The sequence below is a fragment of the Somniosus microcephalus genome, chromosome 16 (genome assembly GCF_052327205.1).
Source record: "Somniosus microcephalus isolate GS21.2 chromosome 16, FLI_Smic_1.0, whole genome shotgun sequence".
NCBI lineage: Eukaryota > Metazoa > Chordata > Chondrichthyes > Squaliformes > Somniosidae > Somniosus > Somniosus microcephalus.
The window spans coordinates 95,795,801-95,809,098 of record NC_141002.1 but is presented as its reverse complement, the minus strand read 5'-3'; positions in this window follow the sequence as shown (position 1 = coordinate 95,809,098).

Sequence of the window (13,298 nt, the reverse complement as noted above, 5' to 3'; positions counted from 1 at the left end):
ATTCAGGAGAGAAGTTAGGGAACACTTCTTCAGGCAAAGGGTGGTAGAATTGTGGAACTCTCTCCCACGAAATGCAGTAGATGCCAGCTCAACTAATGGCCCAGAAATTCGGGTCTCCACGGGTGAGTACGCACGGGGTACTCACCCGTAAGCCTAATGGAAGTGCCGGTTTCCTGCATGCACTGCGCATGTGCGGGAAACCGGCACTTCCGTTCCCCTGAAAGAAGGGGTTGACAGATGGAACGCATGCGCCGGAGAGGCAGCGCGTGTGCATCAAACTTACGTTTTTTTTGCAGGTTTTTCCCGGGAGGGTAAGTCTCCACAGTTACACTTTTAAAAAGTAGGCGCAAGGCCTGCTTTTAACAAGGTAAGTGGTGAATTAATTAAAATTAAAACATTTTTTCCACAGGTTTATTATTTTTAAATACTTTAAAGAAAGGTAGGTTTATTTTTAGCCCCGTTAGAAAATGTAATTAATCAAAAATTTAAATTATTGTTTAAAATAGTTATTTCATGTAATTTATAGTTTATTTTAAAAATGTGATGTTTTTTTAAAATGTATTTGAAGATTTAGTGATGTTTTGGGGCTTATAGTATTTATAGGTTTGACAGGCGTGAAGCATTCCCTGCTACCATTGGCTCTCCATGGCCCACGTGATCCCAGGGGGCGTATCGAACTAACCGCGCCCCTGGGATACGCAAGCATTGCACGCCGGCAGTTGGTGGAGGCCCAGGATCGGAATCCCACGTGGGCCCACAGCTCAACGGCCGGCGCACAAGGTAAGTGCAGGTCGGAGGCTTGCACCCGCGGGAAGCCTCCAACCTGAATTTCTGGGCCAATAATTTTAAATCTGAGATCAATAGATTTTTGCTAGCCAAGGGTATTAAGGGACACAGAGCCAAAGTGGGTAAATGGATTTGGATACAGATCAGCCTTGATCTCATTGAATGGTACGATGGGCTCGAGGGGCTGAATGGCCTCCTCCTGTTCTTACATCAGTAAGGACAGGAGTGATGGGTGAGTGGGAATTGTTGCGGGACAGGATATGAGCAACAGCATTTTAAATGAGTCGAAGCTTAGAGAGTGAAATCTGCTGCCGAAACCCTCATTCATGCCTTTGTTACCTCTAGACTTGACTATTCCAACACACTCCTGCCAGGCCTTCCATTTTCTATCCTCTTGAGCTCATCCAAAACTCGGCTGCCCGTGTCCTAACACGCCCCAAGTCCCATTCGCCCATTACCCCTGTGCTCACTGACCTACATTGGCTCCCGGTTAAGCAACGCCTCGATTTTAAAATTCTCATCCTTGTTTTCAAATTTCTCCATGGCCTCGCCCCTCCCTATCTCTGTAATCTCCTCCAACGCTACAACTCTCTGAAATAGCTGCGTTCCTTCAATTCTGGCCTCTTGAGTATCCCCGATTTTAATCGCTCCACTATTGGCAGCCATGCCTTCAGCTGCTAAGTCCCTAAGCTCTAGAATTCTTCCCTAAACCTCTCTACTTCTCTTTCCTCCTTTAAGACGCTCCTTAAAACCTACCTCTCATCTGCCCTAATTTCTCCTTATGTGGCTCGTGTCAATCTTTATTTGACAATGCTCCTGTGAAGAGCCTTGGGACATTTTACTTCATTAAAAGCGCTATATAAATACAAGTTGTTGTTGTCATTGAAACAAGCAGAGCACTGGAATAGTCGAGTCTGAAGATGACAAATACTTGGATGATAGTTTGAGCAGAAGATTGGCTGAGGCAAAGGCGGAGGTGGGCAATAGTACAGAGGTGGAAGTGGACAGTCTTTGTGATGTTGAAGATACAGGGCTCAGAAGCTCAGCTTGAAGTTGAATAGAATAAGGTTGCAAACAGTGTGGTTCAACCTGAGGCTGTGCCCGGGGAGGGGGATGGAATCAGTGCCAAGGGTATGAAGTTTGTGGCAGCACCAAAGACGATGGCTTAAGTCTTCCCAATATTTAACTGGAAGAAACTGTGGCTCATTGACGACTAGATATCGGACAAGCACTCAAGCAGCACAGAGGCGGAGGAGGGGTTGTGAAGTGGTGAAGAGAGCTGGTCTATATCAGTGTTTATTTTTCAATATATGAGCCACGCTAGCCTAATCCCAATCCTGTTCTCTCTTCATACATACTTTTTAATCCCTCTTTGTCCAGCAACAAATTTCCAAGTACTTATGGATTCTGTTTTAACAACAGTTTCTGGCAGAAACTTCCATATTCTAACCATCCTCTATGTAAACAATTTTTTCAACTCCCCCCTGCCCCCCTTTAATTCTTTATTCTTAAATCTGTCCCCTCTTGCTACTGCCTTGACGACCAATAAAAACAAATCTGTCGCTATCCTCCTTATCACAGCCCTCATAATCTTGAAGACCTTAATCAGGTCACCCCCAAACTTTTCTACTCCCAATGAAAAACCTTAATTTCAAATCTCCATTCATAACTGTTACACCTCATCCCTGGAAACGTTCCAGTGAATCTACAGACCAATGTCCCCGTGCGACCACACAGTCATCTGCAAGGTCCCGTGCAGGCCGCTCCCCGGCTTTTATATTGTAGATACTGCCCGCGCGCAAAAAATTTGTATGGGCTGCGCATTGGGGGAGGCAGGCCTCGCGGGAGGCAGTGCAGCTTACATTGATTGCTACAGACCATTTCGATCTTGTCATATCCTTTCTATAATGGGCTACCCAAAACTGCGCACAATACTCCAATTTATAATATAACTAAGTGACTATTGACAATGCAACTGACCAGCATTAACGATGACGTCACAATGACTATTGACACCGCAAGCAACCCCGCATCACGCTATTGACAATACGCATTTTAGAGTTTAGGGTTAGTGTTAGATCCGTGGTTCAGTGGATAAATAATTACACGGATGCTGTAATAAACATATAACAGGTCTTTACTGGAGGAGGGTAATCTCTAGACTGGGGTACAGAGGCATGCGCACAGCTTATATACCGGTGTGGTCACTGCCGGTACTACAGTATACAGGAGCTGTAAAAAGTAGTTCTGACTTAAAGCACATACACTACAATTCCTCCCTTTTTAGATTAATAATACCCCCTTAATATTCAAATAACAATTACATTTTTACATGTACATTCAATAACAAAAGTCCATTTATAGATTCAGTCTTTGGGGCGGCTTCCTGACCCTTTCGGGATAGCGCCTTTCCGGAGGTTCTTGTTCTTGGTGCAGAGGCGATTCTGACCCCCTTTCATCGGGTAGTTCATCGGGTTCCACTGCTACTGGGTCTGAAGTAGATACTACCGGTATGTCGGGTTCATCCCCAGGTACTCGAGACATGGGGTTGACGCATTCCTGTGATGCTAAGATCTGATCGACGTGGTGTCTCACAATGTTCTCCCCGACATCCACTGTGTACATTAATGGCCCCTGCCTTGAACATATCGTTCCGGGTTGCCACTTCTCTGTTCGATAGTCCCGGGCCAAGACTGGTTGCCCTACATTGAAGCTCCTTGTCGGCTTCTCGTTGATGTGCTGGAATTGTTTGTCCTCAACATTTCTTCGCACATTTGGTCTGAGCAAGTCCAGACGAGATCTCAACCTTCGGTTAAAGAACATCATGGCTGGGGTCTGGTTGGTAACTGCATGTGTCGCGTTTCGGTAGGCTAATAAGAAATTGTCCATCTTATGCTGTAGTGGAATTTCCTCGTTGCACATGGCCTTTATCGCCTTCTTAAAGGTTTGTACGAACCTCTCAGCCAATCCATTGGTGGCTGGATGATACGGGGCGGATGTGTAATGCCTTACCCCATTCCTTTTCATGAATTTTTGGAACTCGTCGGACACAAACTGTGGTCCATTATCAGAGCAGATCTGCTCTGGCAAACCGTTTCTGGCAAATATGGTCCGCAGGACTGCAATCATTTTCTCTGTAGTGGTTGAAGACATCTTTATCACCTCAGGCCACTTTGAATGAGCATCCACTGCTATTAAGAACATTGAGTCCATGAATGGACCAGCGAAATCAATGTGCACCCATTGCCATGGAGAGGAGGGCCACTCCCATGGGTGTAGAGGGGCATGTGGTGGTGCATTTTGGACCTTCTGGCATCCTAAGCAGCTCTTAGTTAGGTCTTCGATTTGTTGATCGATTCCCGGCCACCACACATAAGCCCTAGCTAGGCTTTTCATTTTCACTCCCCCCAGATGACCTTCATGTAACTCATTTAGCACTCTCTCCCTTAACTTGGGTGGAATCACCACTCTGAATCCACACATCACTGTCCCCTGGCATACTGACAGCTGTTCTCTTCTGGATGAGAATGCTGGCAACAGTGAGTCGCCATGTGTTGGCCATCCCCTCACCGTCAATTCATATACCCGTGACAGCGTCGGATCATTGCGGGTCTCCTTCTCTATATCCGCGTTTGTTACAGGCAATCGTTCAATTATCGATGAGTAAAATATCTCGATAGGGTCCACTGCTGGTGCTTCCTCCACAGTAGGCAGTGGCAGGCGCGATAGCCCATCAGCGTTCCCATGCTGTCTCGTGCCTTTATATTCTATTTCATATTGATTTGCCCCTAGAAACAGGGACCATCTTTGTAACCGCTGTGCAGTCATTACTGGCACGCCCTTCTTAGGATTTTAGGATTAAAGATGGAGTCAGTTGGTGGTCAGTCAGCAAGGTGAACTTCTGTCCATGCAGGTAGTGGTTGAATTTTTTTACTCCCCATACTAGGCTGAGGGCCTCCCTGTCAATCTGGGCGTAGTTGCGCTCGGCTGAGGTTAGTGACCGAGACGCAAAGGCTACTGGCCTCTCCAACCCGTCTGGGAATTTGTACGACAGCACCGCTCCAATGCCGTAGGGTGATGCATCACATGCCAAACGAATTGGTAGTGCTGGGTTGAAATGGGCCAACACCTCTTTTGATGTGATCAATTCTTTACACTTCTGGAAAGCTCGTCTATGTTCGTCATCCCACTTCCATGGTACCCCTGTTTGCAGTAGGGTGTTCAGCGGGTGTAATACCGTAGACAAATTTGGTAAGAACTTGTGGTAATAGTTCACCAGCCCGAGGAACGACCTCAGTTGTGACACATTTTCCGGTGCTGGAGCCTTGACTACTGCCTCTATCTTGTCAGGGGACTTATGTAACCCCTCTTCATTGATGACGTGGCCGCAATACGAGATCTGTTTCTGGAAAAACTTGCACTTGTGGCGATTAGCTCGTAGCCCATATTCCTTTAATCTGGCGAGCACCTTCTCCAAGTTAGCGAGGTGATCACCGTCATTTTCGCCCGTGACCAAGATGTCATCCAAATAACACTGGGTCCCTGGAATCCCTTGCAGGACCTGATCCATCGCCCTTTGCCAGATAGCCGGAGCCGAGGCTACTCCAAACACCAGCCGGTTGTATTGATAGAGACCTTTATGGGTGTTGATCGTAAGGTAATGTTTCAAAGCTTCTTCTACCTCCATTTGCAAGTACGCCTGGGCTAGATCAATTTTGGTGAAGCGTTTACCACCAGATAGCGAGGCGAAAATATCCTCAATTCGTGGAAGCGGATATTGCACCGTGTGAAGGACTGGGTTCACTGTCACCTTAAAATCCCCACAGATGCGGACCTTCTTTCGTTCCCCAGGCATATTACTCAACGACCTCTTCATTACAGGAACGATGGGTGTAGCCCACTTGCTCCAGTCCACTTTGGACAGTACTCCTGAACGTTCCAACCCTTCCAGCTCTGCTTCAACCGCTGGTCTGATCGCATAAGGCACTGGTCTGGCCTTCAGAAACTTTGGGCTTGCATTATCCTCTATTTTAATTGTTGCTGTTATTCCTTTTAGTGTTCCTAGTCCCTCCTGGAACACTTCTTTTGCGTCAGTTAGCATTTTTGACAGTCGTCCAGGTGTGACATCGTCATCCTTTTTGGCCTCCACCTTCAGTGCCTGTATAGAATGCCAATCTAAATGTATCTTCCGGATCCATTCACGTCCTAGCAGTGGTGGTCCTCCATTTGGCAATACATATATATCCATTTTAGGTATTTCCTGACCTTTATATGTCACTTTCACCCTTATTTTTCCTTTGGGGTAGACTTTTTGCCCCGTATACGTCTTCAAGACAATCTCTGTAGCTTTCAAGGGTATGTGTGAAAATAGCCGCTTGTAGTCTCTTTGTTTTATGACTGTTAGAGCTGACCCTGTGTCCAATTCCATTTCCACTTGGACTCCGTCTATCTTGAGTGTAACCCAGATAGTCTGGTGATCCTCCATTTCGGTTACATTATGTAGTTTCAGACAACCCAGCTCCTTGCTTCCGGAGTCTGTGTCACTTTTCTGTTCATCTGAACCACTGTCCATCACCTGGTGTACCTTTTTGTACTTCTCCTGTGGAGATTTCTTACTGTTGGTTATCTTCCCAGACCTGCAGACTCTTGCTATGTGTCCTGCTTTTCCACACTGTCTGCACACTTGGTCCTTGAACCAACAATCCTTCTGGTCATGTGTTGTTCTGCCGTAGCGATCGCACTTCCCTGTTCCATAGGTCATTTCGTTGGTGCCATATTCTTGCGGTCTCCATTGTACCTCTGCAGCGCCCCTTGCGGCTGCTTCGTGTGATACTGCCTTACTGAAAACTTTGTCCAGCGTAAGGTCCTTTTCTGATAGAAGCCGTTTCTGGGTTCCTTCACTTTGTAGCCCACACACAAACTTGTCCCTTAACGTGTCTGCTAGTCCCGCTCCAAACTGGCAGTATTTCGATAGCTTGCGCAGTTCCGTTAGGTACTCAGCATTGCTTTCGTCTTTGTGTTGGTTCCTTTTATGGAACTTAAATTGTTCTGCTATCAGCAGCGGTGTGGGGTTTAAGTGGTCCTGTAGGATTTCTACTATGCTTTCAAAATTCTTGTTTACCGGCTTCTCTGGGGTTATTAGATTTCGCAGTAACCCATAAGTTTTTGCACCCATGGAATTTAACAGAACCAGTGCTTTATTAGCATCTGGCACTTCATTCGCCCTGCAGTACACCTCAATACGTTCCACATATGTCGCCCAATCTTCGACTTCATTGTCGAACGTAGAGATACTGCCACTCTTCGGCATCCTTGGTTGTGCGTTAACTATCACCAATGGTGCCTCCCGCGCTTCCCCTTCTTCTCCGCTGGCACAAAATGGCGTCTCCCGTGCTTTCCTTCCTTCCCGCGCTCGCCCGTCTTCTCCGCTGCGGCTTCGCAAAATGGCGTCTCCCGCGCTCTTCCTTCTTCTCCACGGCTCAATGGCGCCTCCCGCGCTCTCCCTGCTTCTCCGCGGCTCAATGGCATCTCCCGCGCTCTCCCTGCTTCTCCGCAGCTCAATGGCGTCTCCCCTTGCTTCGCCCCGCGGACCCTGATCAGCCCGTGATCCCTGGCTGTGCTCTGTGCGTTCTTCTCTTGATATTTGTCGACGCCGCTCAGTCTAGAACCCAGTTGTTTCTTACCCTCTCTCTCTCCGGTTTGCAGTATTTTTCCTCGACGCCGCTCGGTGATCAACCCCCAGCTGCGCCCTGCTCTCTTCACCCTCTTTCTTACCCCGTCGACGCTGCCCGGCTCTCTCTCTCTGCCATCGGTCGGCTCCAGCCGCCGCTGCTCGGGAAGGGTCTGCTCTGGACCTGTCGTCGGTCTCTTACTGCTCGTTGTGGCTGGGGAACCAAGCCCGGCTCTCCACAGCCTCCCCAGCGAAGTTGGATCTCTGCCTGACTGCTGGGCGGTTGCTCACGGTCGACGCCCGTGTTCCTGGACTCGACTATTTTTTTTTATGTTGCAGGTAGATCGCATCAACACTCGTCGCCACTGTTAGATCTGTGGTTCAGTGGATAAATAATTACACGGATGCTGTAATAAACAAATAACAGGTCTTTACTGGAGGAGGGTAATCTCTAGACTGGGGTACAGAGGCATGCGCACCGGTGTGGTCACTGCCGGTACTACAGTAGACAGGAGCTGTAAAAAGTAGTTCTGACTTAAAGCACATACACTACAGTTAGGAGCAGGGATTGAGGTTAGGGCTAGAAACAGCCACTGATAATGTGTTGCCAATAGCACAAACCACTATTGGCACACCCGCCTGTCCATTGTCACTAGACCCCCTCCTATATTTAAAGTATATAAGTTGCCTCCTTGCTTTTGTGTTCCATGCCTCTAAGATGCAAAAACCAAAGATTCAGATTGACTTTTTATGGCTTTATCTACCAGCCAGCCACCCCGAATTACCTTACGCTTCTCTGAAGTGCCTTGGGACATTAAAGATGCTATATAAATGCAAATTACATGGTTACATAGTATTTACAGCACAGAAACAGGCCATTCGGCCCAACTGGTCTACGCTGGTGTTTATGCTCCACATGAGCCTCCTCCCACCCTACTTCATCTCACCCTATCAGCATATCCTTATATTCCTTTCTCCCTCATCTAGCTTCCCCTTAAAGGCATCTGTGATATTCGCCTCAACTGCTCCTTGTGGTTTTGTTCCTGTATGAACATTCATAGAAACATAGAAACATAGAAGTTAGGAGCAGGCCATTCGGCCCCTCGAGCCTACTCCGCCATTCAATGAGATCATGGCTGATCATCTAAATTCAGTACCCTGTCCCTGCCTTCTCCCCATATCCCTTGATCCCTTTAGTCTTAAGAAATACATCTAACTCCTTCTTGAATATATTTAATGAATTGGCCTCAACTGCCTTCTGTGGTAGAGAATTCCACAGGTTCACCACTCTCTGGGTGAAGAAATTCCTCCTCATCTCTGTCATAAATGGCTTACCCCTTATCATTAGACTGTGACCCCTGGTTCTGGACTCCCCGTCATCGGGAACATCCTTCCTGCATCTAGTCTGTCTAGTCCTGTTAGAATTTTATAAGTTTCAATGAGATCCCCTCTCATTCTTCTAAACTCCAGCGAGTACAAGCCCAATCGACCCAATCTCTCCTCATACGTCATTCCTGCCATCCCAGGTATCAGTCGGGTGGATCTTCGCTGCACTCTCTCCATGGCAAGAACATCCTTCCTCAGATAAGGTGACCAAAACTGCACACAATACTCAAGGTGTGGTCTCACCAAGGCCCTGTACAACTGCAGCAAGACATCCTTGTTCTTGTACTCAAACCCTCTCGCTACGAAGGCCAACATACCATTTGCCTTCTTAACCGCCTGCTGCACCTGCATACTTACCTTCAGCGACTGGTGCACAAGGACACCCAGGTCTCGTTGCACTTCCCCTTCTCCCAATCTATTGCCATTCAGATAATAATCTGCCTTCCTGTTTTTGCCACCAGAGTGGATAACCTCGCATTTATCCACATTATATTGCATCTGCCATGCATCTGCCCAATCACCCAACCTGTCCAAATCATACTGGAGTTTCTCGGCGTCCTCCTCACAGCACACACGCCCACCCAGCTTTGTGTCATCTGTAAACTTGGAGATATTACATCTAGTTCCCTCGTCTAGATCATTAATATATATTGTGAATAGCTGGGGTCCTAGGACCGATCCCTGCGGTACCCCACTAGTCACTGCCTACCACTCGGAAAAAGACCCATTTATTCCAACTCTTTGCTTCCTGTCTGCCAACCAGTTCTCTATCCAAGTCAGTACCTTGCCCCCAATCCCATGTGCCTTAACTTTACACGCTAATCTCTTATGCGGGACCTTATCGAAAGCCTTCTGAAAGTCCAAATACACCACATCCACTGGTTCTCCCTTATCTATTCTACCATTTACATCCTCAAAAAAATTCGGTTGCACCCTAATAGTCCACCCTAGGTAGCTGCCAATGAAGAAATCTTACCAGTAGAAATCATCCGGGATCGACTACACAGACTGTGTCATACGTCTGCGTCCAACGTGACTACTCCTCAATTCGATTTTGGCCCACAATCACTCTCAGCTTCCCATTATTCGATATATTAACCAGCTGAACCTCCTGATTAGACCACGTCATTGGTGGAAACACCACCATTCTCCACATTTCTTTGCCTTTTAACGGTTATTAAATGACTTTTGTAAACTTTCCCTCAATTAATACTAGTTGGGTTGAACTCACTGACCTGCAGCAAATTGTTGCCGTGTGTCTGTGCACTAAACATAAGAACATAAGATGTAGGAGCAGGAGTAGGTCATTTGGCCACTCGAGCCTGCTCCGCCATTCAATAAGATCATGGCTGATCTGATCTTGGCCTCAACTCCACTTTCCTGCCTGCTCCCCATAACCCTTGACTCCCTTACCTTTCAAAGATCTGTCTATCTCCACCTTAAATATATTCAATGACCCAGCCTCCACAGCTCTCTGAGGAAGAGAATTCCAAAGATTCACGACCCTCTGAGAGAAGAAATTCCTCCTCATTTCCGATTTAAAAGGGTGCCCCCTTATTCTGAAATGATGCCCCCTAGTTCTAGATTCCCCCACGAGGGGAAACATCCTCTCTGCATCTCCCCTGTCACAGAATCACAGAAATCACAGAAACCCCACAGTGCAGATAGAGGCCATTTCGGCCCATCGAGCCTGCACCGACACATATCCCACCCGATCCCCGTAACCCCTACACCAACACATATCCCACCCTATCCCCGTAACCCCACGTATTTAATCCCCCTAACACTAAGGGTCAATTTATCATAGCCAATCAACCTAACCTGCACATCTTTGGACTGTGGGAGGAAACCGGAGCACCCGGAAAAAACCCACGCAAACACGGGGAGAATGTGCAAACTCCACACAGACAGTCACCCGAGGCCGGATTCGAACCCGGGTCCCTGGCGCTGTGAGACAACAGTGCTAACCACTATGCCACCGTGTCAAGCCCCTTCAGAATCTTATGGGCTAGATTTTCAGTTGCTTGCGCCAGCAGTTAGCGCCTTAAGAGAAGTGATTTTCGGGCGCTATTCGTGTAGCGCCCGGGCGCAGCGCAGTTTGCGCCCCGCCCCAAATTAAGTTGCCCGTTAGCGCCGGCGCAAAGTTTAGCGGCCGCCCGGATGCGCGCACAGAAAATGACGTCACATCCTCGTGCAACGCCCTTTGGCCGCCCCGAATCCAAACTTCAGTCGGACCGCCCCATTGTGCGGCTGGCGTCCAGAGCGTTTGTAAAATGGAACGCAACACACCCTGGGGAGCGCAAATTAAAGGGCACTCCTCCTGCACTATAAACGGCAGTCTGCATGTGTTGTGTGGAAGGATCCAGTGTGTTGTTGTGAATGGTGTATTTATGTTTCCGGCCACCACCACCACCACCACCACCACCACCACCACCACCACCACCACCACCACCACCACCACCACCACCACCACCACCGAAAAAAACACATGCACCCTTCCCCTTTAAGAGCTCACTGGCACCAGGGTGTCTGCCGTGCGCTGCGCCCGAGCTCGGGCGCTGCGCTCTGCACCGCCGGCTTAGCGCCTAAAGATAGTAGTGGAACGCCTCTTTTAGCGCTCCACCAACCTCTTAGGGCGAAGCCACTGAATTTCCGGCAACGGGGCGCTACTTTGGGGCGGGCGCTAACTTCGGGCGTGCGCTAAGGTTAGCGCCCCAAAACTGTCTATACTGAAAATCTAGCCCAAAGATTCCTCACCTTATAAAGCATTGCTTCACCTTTGTTTTACCTGCCTTGAACTGTACCTGCCCATCCTACCACTCCACGTACCTGCCCACCCTACCACCCCATGTACCTGCCCACCCTACCACCCCATGTACCTGCCCATCCTACCACCCCATGTACCTGCCTACCCTACTACCCCATGTACCTGCCTACCCTACCACTCCACGTACCTGCCCATCCTACCACTCCATGTACCTGCCTGCCCTACCACCCATGTACCTGCCCACTCTGCCACCCCATGTACCTGCCCACCCTACCACCCCATGTACCTGCCCACCCTACCACCCCATGTACCTGCCCACTCTGCCACCCCATGTACCTGCCCACTCTGCCACCCCATGTACCTGCCCACCCTACCACCCCATGTACCTGCCCACCCTACTACCCCATGTACCTGCCCACTCTGCCACCCCATGTACCTGTCCACCCTACCACCCCATGTACCTGCCTGCCCTGCCACCCCATGTACCTGCCCACCCTACCACCCCATGTACCTGCCCACTCTGCCACCCCATGTACCTGCCCACTCTGCCACCCCATGTACCTGCCCACCCTACCACCCCACGTACCTGCCCACCCTACCACCCCATGTACCTGCCCACCCTACTACCCCATGTACCTGCCCACTCTGCCACCCCATGTACCTGCCCACCCTACCACCCCATGTACCTGCCTGCCCTGCCACCCCATGTACCTGCCTGCCCTACCACCCCATGTACCTGCCTACCCTACCACCCCATGTACCTGCCCACTCTGCCACCCCATGTACCTGCCCACTCTGCCACCCCATGTACCTGCCCACCCTACCACCCCATGTACCTGCCCACCCTACCACCCCATGTACCTGCCCACTCTGCCACCCCATGTACCTGCCCACCCTACCACACCATGTACCTGCCCACACTACCACCCCATGTACCTGCCCATCCTACCACCCCATGTACCTGCCCACTCTGCCACCCCATGTAACTGCCTACCCTACCACCCCATGTACCTGCCCACCCTACCACCCCATGTACCTGCCTACCCTACCACTCCACGTACCTGCCCATCCTACCACCCCATGTACCTGCCTACCCTACCACCCCATGTACCTGCCCATCCTACCACCCCATTTACCTGCCTGCCCTGCCACCCCATGTACCTGCCTACCCTACCACCCCATGTACCTGCCTACCCTACCACCCCATGTACCTGCCTACCCTACCACCCCATGTACCTGCCCATCCTACCACTCCATGTACCTGCCTGCCCTGCCACCCCATGTACCTGTCCACCCTACCACCCCATGTACCTGCCCACCCTACCACCCCATGTACCTGCCTACCCTGCCACCCCATGTACCTGCCCACCCTACCACCCCATGTACCTGCCCATCCTACCACCCCATGTACCTGCCTACCCTACCACTCCATGTACCTGCCCATCCTACCACCCCATGTACCTGCCCACCCTACCACCCCATGTACCTGCCTGCCCTGCCACCCCATGTACCTGCCCACTCTGCCATCCCATGTACCTGCCCACCCTACCACCCCATGTACCTGCCTGCCCTGCCACCCCATGTACCTGCCTACCCTACCACCCCATGTACCTGCCCACTCTGCCACCCCATGTACCTGCCTACCCTACCACCCCATGTACCTGCCTACCCTACCACCCCATGTACCTG